This window comes from Lucilia cuprina, chromosome 5 (genome assembly GCF_022045245.1).
Source record: "Lucilia cuprina isolate Lc7/37 chromosome 5, ASM2204524v1, whole genome shotgun sequence".
In the NCBI taxonomy this organism is placed as follows: domain Eukaryota; kingdom Metazoa; phylum Arthropoda; class Insecta; order Diptera; family Calliphoridae; genus Lucilia; species Lucilia cuprina.
The window spans coordinates 52384958-52393296 of record NC_060953.1 but is presented as its reverse complement, the minus strand read 5'-3'; the positions used below and the strand labels follow the sequence as shown (position 1 = coordinate 52393296).

General features: G+C 28.6%; 1 pseudogene; it reads left to right on the top strand.

Annotated features, from left to right (window-relative positions):
* The first annotated feature begins 2302 nt into the window (after nucleotides 1-2302).
* On the top strand, nucleotides 2303-5179 carry LOC111677270 (annotated as a pseudogene).
* The last annotated feature ends 3160 nt before the right edge of the window (nucleotides 5180-8339 follow it).

The window sequence follows — 8339 nt, the reverse complement described above, 5'->3', positions numbered from 1 at the left end:
TATCTATATATATTTATCTATCTATCTATCGATTTGAGAAAATACAAATTTAGTTTTTTTTAGTTTCTTGCGCTTTCTTGTAATTTTGCTTGCATATTTTTTCAGTAAACTTTGACTCTCCCTACTCCTTACTACAACACATATGTATATGTGTAAACTAACTAAACAAATACAGACATAAATATTTGAGAAAAAAATTACTTGTTGTTACCTTGTGGCAAGTAAGTTACAAGTTGTAATAACCAATATAAATATTAAAGTACTGACTGGGATAATAGAAAAGTAGGAGAAGAAGATTTATTATTTATATAAAACATACTTCATGATACTATGCTTAAAAAAAGGTCCTGATATAAGGACTAAAACAAATCGGTTTTAATATTTTAACAAAATTTACAAAGTTTTTACCAACAGTAATTTAAACTCTAATACGAGTTTAACTACAATGTATGTTAAAGGCTATGTCCACTTTTGTTTATCTAGCTCACATCATCGCAATCCTTATGTCATCTAAAACACATGACCAAACACTTCAGTGAAATATTAAAGCCAATGCAAAAAAAAATAAAGTTTTTTACTAAACAAACTTTTACTATCTAGACATAAAACAAACTACGACATCGACCTCTCAACAGCAACAAAATGTTAAGATCCTGTTGTTACGACTGCTGGTGCTGATGTTGAAAAGAAATGAGAAACAAAAACAATGACATTATTTATTTGTTTTTGTCTTTTCCACAAAACAACAGTAACTTTTCATGTCAATGTGTTGTATTGAGTTAAAGTTGTTGTTATGTTTGCTGCTGCTGTTTGTGTTATAAATGCTCTTCAATACACAAGATTTTTTTCATTTTTTGTTTTCTTTTTTCCCTCTTGCTCTTACTTTAAACGACAGTTACTTTAAAATAACAACAACCAAACTTTTACAATTTGTTTTCCTTAAAACTTTCAGCTATATATGTATGTGTATGTATACACAGTAAGTTTGTGTGTGTAAGTATTTTTTCTTTTTTTATTGGTATTTTTTTCTCACAGCTTTTTGTTTGTTTTTTTTTTCTTCTACATTTTTCAAGATTAAAAGGAATCATTTCTATAAATGTTGTTACCAGCAGCATTTTCTGGCTGCAGTTCAATTAACGAAAATTGTTTAATTGCTTTGAAATAGATTTAATTTGTCAATATGTCTGTTTTTATGATGATTTATATTTAATTATATCACAAACAGCAAAAGAGAGAAAAATAAACCAAAATTATATTTAAAAGAAATTTATATTTGTTGTACTTGCTCTACTTGATGTTTATACTTAGAATAGGGGGGGTGGTAATTTACTTGAATTCAAATTTAACAGCAGACGGTTTTAATAAACATATTTTAAAGCTCATTTGACATTTCAAAGACAAAATGTTTTAAAGGTCTTGGTTAGAATTAAAGCAAAATATTAGTATTTTCATTAAATAAGGTTTTTCTATTAAAATAATTAAAAAAATCTATTAAGAAGCCTTGATTTATTATATTCCAGACGTATACTTAATATTTAATTAGAAGTTAATAAATAATAAGTATACGCCTCGTTATGATTTTAGTAATTGTGTTTAAACATAGAAAAATATAATGTTAGATTAAAGAAAGCCTTTTTAAAAATTCACTTATATTTTTTTATGAAATTTTAGTATTTTAAGAAATTATTTGGTGGCGTATACATAATATTTGATAATAATTAATTAAATATTACGTATACGTATAGACAATATGAAAGTGTTTTGAATTAAAAGTTTATACAATTTATTTTTTATTTTGTCTATATAAAATTAAGAAACAAGTAATAAAATAAAGTAAGGCAATACTGACCATATGATACCTTACATCAGTTATGATTATAAAATTTGATTCCTTTTTTTTCCTAATAAAGAATTTATGATACATTTTGGTTCCGACTTATTTAAGAAAGTTTTTGGCATAAACTATTTTCTTTTTTAGATGCTTCATATAAGAGTTAGGAAACAAATTCTTATAAAATTTTGATTTCAAAATTATAGTTTTTGGTGAAAAAAATTTACTATTTCCATTCCTTTGTTGCTCTGTTTTACATTGATTTCCATCATTATTTTTACAAACTTATTTTTCAAAAACTTTTTTTATATGCAAAATTTCCTTATGGAATTTAATAACAAATCAATTACATTTGTGACAATATTCTGCAACTTAAAATAATAAAGAAAAATTGAAAAAAAAAACTTTTTCTTTTATAAATCACAACTGACCTTAAATTTTTTCTTCTTACTCTCTTTACAGATTGCTTAAAGGAAAACTATAAAAATTTTTATTATACATAAAACAATAAATGTATTTTGCAACAAGTAGAATATGCAACATGTCTCTGAATACTTCACAAATAATTTACTGTGATAAAAATGTAGATGATTTTCATACAAAGTAAGTTTGAAAAGAAAATAATTTTATATATAAAAATATGATTTGCATTGTAACTATTTATAGAACTTTTAAGACTATTAACGATAACAAGACTTACTACAGAGAGATAGAGTTTTCTGAAGTAGATTTACTATAGATGATAACTCTCAGTGATGACAACAAAAAGACATTATATTTTCTAATGTTGAGAACAACAAAATTTCTATAGAATTTATCTGGAGTTGAGAACAATTTTTTTATAGAATATCTATATTTTGTTGACAACATTTAGACTTGCAATAGATTTTTCTCATCCCTGTTGTTGAGAGCAAGAAGATTCACTAGATAATCTTTCTCTAATTGAGATCATTAAAAATTGATATAGAAAATATATCCCTTGTTAAGAAAAACACAATTCGATATCTCTCTTTCTATATAAAGTTTATTTTCTATAAAAAAATTCTGTGTTAGAGTAAGAAAATTTCGTTGAAAGCCACAAACTTTGCTATAGAAAAATTTTCTCTGGATAAGAAAAATAAGATTTTGGTTTTTAAAAATATAACTGTTGTTGAGAGTAGGAAAATTTTCCATAGAAAATCTTGTTTCTCTCTTCTAGAAAGAAATCCTTACTTTGTTTAATACAACAATATATTTCTATAGAAAATCTATTTTTAGAAGAGAGAAACAAGATTTTCTTTAGGAAATCTCTTTAGTATTAAAAACAACAAAATATTTTCTAGAAAAATTTTCTCTTACGTTAAGTATTTCTATAGAAAATGTATCTTCCATAGAAAATATTCCTGTTGTTGAAAACAAGGAAATTTTCTCTTTTGTTAAGATCAACAAGATTTTCTATAAAAAATTTTTCTGTAAGTGTGAGAACAACAAAATTTTCTTTAATCAATATCCCTCTACTTGAGACCAACAACTTTTTCTAAAAAAAATTTCTCTGTTGTTGCGAAAAACAATAGAAAATCTCAATCATGCAACAATAACAAAATGTTCTATAGAAAATCTCTCTCTTTTTTTGACAACATTAAGCATTTCTATAGAAAATATACTTGTTGTTGAGAATAGAAAAATCTCTTGTTGAGATTTTCTATAAAAGCATTTGTGTCTAAGTGTGAGAACAACAAGATCTTCTTTAATAAATCTCTCTTTTGCTAAGACCAAAACTTTTTCTAAAGAAAATTTACCTGTTGTTACGAAATACCTCAATCTTCCTAAGAATAACACAATTTTTTCTTGAAGACAAGAAGGTTTTTTTTACAACAAAATATCGGTCTTTCTGTGAAAAAAAAAGATTTTCTTTAGAAAAACAACACTACCTATAAAACAAAATGGTTTTCCCTTGTTGCAAACAGTAAGATAACAAAATTTCTAACATTCAGTCACGCAAAACTATTAATATTAATTTTATTTAACAAAACAATTTCAATAAATTTACAAATATGTCATCAACTTTATACAAATTTATACATAAAATTTACAAATTATTTATGCAAATAAAAATTTAATATTTACCCTCTTGATGTCCCTTCCCCAAATGTGAATAAAACTTTATCTCTTTATTATATTTTGCTTTTCGATTACAGCTATAAACTTATACATGGCTACCTCTCACTCTCCGTCTGTCTGTTGGGTACTTTAGCAAATACTCTAAATATAATTGTCTTAACACGTCGCGAAATGCGTACCCCCACAAATGCCATACTCACCGGTTTGGCAGTGGCGGATTTAGCTGTAATGCTGGAATATATACCGTATGCTGTGCATGACTACATCTTAACTGAACGATGGCCACGTGAGCAGCAACTCAATTATACATGGGCTTGTTATATTAAATTTCATGCCATCTATGCTCAACTTTTGCACACTATTTCCATTTGGCTGACGGTTATGCTGGCTGTATGGCGTTATTTGGCTGTAACTTATCCCCAAGTGTCGCGCGAATGGTGCGGTATGCGTAATACGGTGTTGACAATAATTTTAGCTTACATTTTATGCGGGGTGGTGGTGACGCCGTGGTTGTATTTAGTCAGTTCAATAGCACAATTTGAGGAAGTTGTGAATGCCAACGATAAAGTACTGCACTCGCGACCATTGAGTGAATACATAGTAAATTATCAGGCCAAACATGATTATGCGAATTTTTCTAAATTCAGCACATTTAATGGCAGCAGTAGTGGTGGCAGCATTAGTGACAATATAGGTACAAGCAGCAGTAACAGTAATGTTGTTACCAATAATGATACATCTGTAGAACGTAATATTACCGTGTATCGTTTGTATCACAGTGACATGGCCTTACGCAATAATACCCTACGTTTAGGCACATTACTCATCTATTCGGTTCTCATTAAACTCATACCCTGCATTGCCTTGACTATATTATCATTACGTTTAATATCAGCACTTTTGGAGGTCAAGAGACGCAGACAAATGTTACGAAATCAATTATTAAAAGCTGAAGAGAAATCGGCACACTCTACAACAATGAATACATTAGTACCACCCAACTCTGCGGCGGACGGCAGTCAGGCAACAATGGTGAGTTCCTCCTTTGCCATACGCAAGAAAATCGATAAAGCGAAACAGACAGATCGTACAACACAAATGCTTTTAGCTGTTTTGCTGCTGTTTCTCATCACTGAATTTCCTCAGGGTATTATGGGTCTACTGAATACCATATTGGGAGAAGCGTTCTTTATGCAGTGTTATCTAAAATTGAGTAAGTAGATAGAAATAATGTTTGACAAGTTGTAGATAATAGATTGTTTATCAGCATAGAACATATTTAGAAATATTTCCCAGACATGTTATGTATAAAATGTGACATACAGTGTATAGTGGGGGGAGAAAGAAAAAAATTAATATAAATTATTATGACTGATGTTCGTGATAATGGCGTAATATATTACAAGGTTGAGTTCAAAAGAATAAATAAATTAATAATAATGTTTAACATTATATACACTTAATAGCTATAGAAAGTCTTTCAAAACAAAAAACTATGGTTACTCTTTCCAATAAGATTTTTCATATAAATTTTTGTTTAAATCTGTTTCGTTTAAGACAACATGATTGAAACTGTATTTGGTTTATTCAAAAAGATATAAGGAATACTACAGAAATTGCCCCATTCTCTTTTATTGAGAACAAGTGTTTGTTATACTTTAAAGCAGCAAAAGACAGAGAGTAAAAAGTTTGTTTCTGGTTGATTTTGCTTGTTTTTTTATAAATGTCTGAGCATACGTATGAGTGAAAGGAGAGTATAATTTCGTTTCGCTGCTTTAGAGACTGTTAAGAAGATATTCTCCAAACTCCATCTTTGTTGGGAACAAACGCATTTCCTATCTTGTTGTGAAGAAGAACATTTTCTCTCTTCTTGAGAATATAGGGCCCTCTCTTGTGAAAATAGGATATGCTTCGAAAAAAACATTTTCTGGCTAAAAACCATAAGATTTTTTATTGGACCGCAAACTAAGGAACGACCTGATTTCAATCTATACTGATGGCTGAATGACAGAAAAGGGAACGGAATCGGGAATATTCTCCGAAAAACTGAATCTTCTACTGATACTTTGACTACCTAACACCTGTACGATCCTTCAGGCAGAGATATATGTATGCCATTTATGCAGTCGTGAGATGAATCCGGGAACTTAATCTCGAAAATTCGACTTTAGATATATACGTGGACAGTCTTGAATCAATCAAGGCTCTTCACTCCAATGTTATTAAGTCGAAATGTCTTCTCAATTGTATTCAATCATTGACAAAACTAAGACAACATCACGTTGAGTTTATATATGTTCCAGGACATGAGGGCATCCGGGGAAATAAAATATCGCATTCATTGCAACCAAAGGGTCGTCCCTAGACTTTACGCTTGTCCAAAAGTATATTCACACTACCCTGACGACCCTATTGAAAATATTAGATGAATAAGCTTTAAGTGAGACGGAACTCAGATGGTCAAATATCTCCACTTGTAAAATATCTAGACTGCTCTTTCCCACTTTGACAACAAATACAAGAACACAGACCACTGCTAACAGCATGATTTAGACTGCCACAAAGATAATTCACTAATAAACTTTATCTTAAAAGAGAATAAAGATGAGAGTAGGTGGCTCTTTCTCTTGTTAAAACGAGACAAACGTTTCGAAAAAAAAATTTTTTTTGATTGTAAAAAAGAAGATTTTCTATTAAAACTCTATCTTATAAAAACAACAAAATATTTAATACTCTCATATTTAATACTCTCTTATTCAAAACAATAAGATTTTGTATAGACTTTCTATAGAAGCTCCCTTTTGTTGAAAACATCAATTATACGTTGAAAGTCTCTCTTTGTTAGGAACAAAACAGTCTCTCTCTCTTCTGTGGGATAGAAGATTGCTTCTCTTGTTGTAAATAGTAAATTTTCTAGATGAAAAGTTCTAAAAGGAAAACAAGTATTTGTTATATGAAATTGGACCAAAAAATCACCAAAAGATCCCCCCTGTATGTTTTCGTATACTCCAGGCTATTCCTGCTTATTATAACGAATCTTTTTTCTATTTATAAATTTAATTAATTAGAAACTCACCCATGATAAGAAGAATAATATTGTCAATAGAAAAACTTTTCAATGCTGAGAAAAGCAAGATTTTTTTCTATAAATGTTTTATTATTCAGAATAAGTAGTTTTACAGACACTCATTGTTGTTTATAACAACAACGTTTTCTCAAGCAACTCCCTAGCACTACTCTCCTGTTGAGTACAACAATATTTTCTAATTAATCTCTATAGTGTTAAGTTCACTTTTGTTTAGTATAAGATATTCCATAGAATTTACCATTTGTCACTATAGCACCTTTAATCATTAACACTTACAAAATCCTATTATATTTCATTCTTAACAATATGTTACTTTTATCTTTCAATTAATCGTAAAACAAAATTGTTTACCAAACAATTGCCATAAATAAATACACATATAACTAAATACTTTAACATAAATTTCTTTTGTCTAAAAATCAAAATACACAGATTTTTCCAATTGCCAAATGATCAAGCGATAATTGACTAAAATAGGAAAGCAAATTCATATGTAATTAATTTGTCGCCATTATCTTTTGTTCGGATAAAATATAATAACAAAAAAAAACAATTTACTATTAGGCAATAAACAATTTTACCCATACTACTAATGATAACACAATAGTTTTGTTGTAAAACAATATTACAAACTTATTATTTTCGTACGAAATCTAAACAAAACATAAATAAGGGTGAAAGACTGATAAAGTAGTTCTTAGATATTTTCATGTGTAAAAGTGCTTGTATACAATTTTGTTGTCTATTATTAAAACCAGACATCTATTAATGATAAACAAAAAAAGACACCAACCTAAATTGTAATAGAAAATTTATCAGCTGCAGGGGTTTATTTTCTCATAATGTCTAACTTGACATTGATATTATCTATTTTTACATCTATTTACATAGTTTTTTTTTTTTTTTCTTTTCTAGAACTTATGCTAGAAGCAGCAATTTTATAATGGAAAATATACATAGACATATGTAGGTGAAATGTCAGGGATATTTGTAAAGGTCAATAAAGATGTTACAAAATTCGTATGTGATAACGATAGAAAATCTTATCATCGGAAATTGCATGACAGACTGAAATAATATCAAAAGACAGCTAAACTGTTTTCAGCAAGATTTCTATAGACAGTTTCTTTAGAATTCATAACAGAAAATTTTGTGAACAAAATTGTTACTTAGGTAATCCTTCCGATCTAAACAAGAAAGATTTTAATAAAATATAGTTCTGTTCTAGTTCTGTTCTAGTTCTGTTCTAGTTCTGTTCTAGTTCTGTTCTAGTTCTATTCTAGTTCTGTTCTAGTTCTGTTCTAGTTCTGTTCTAGTTCT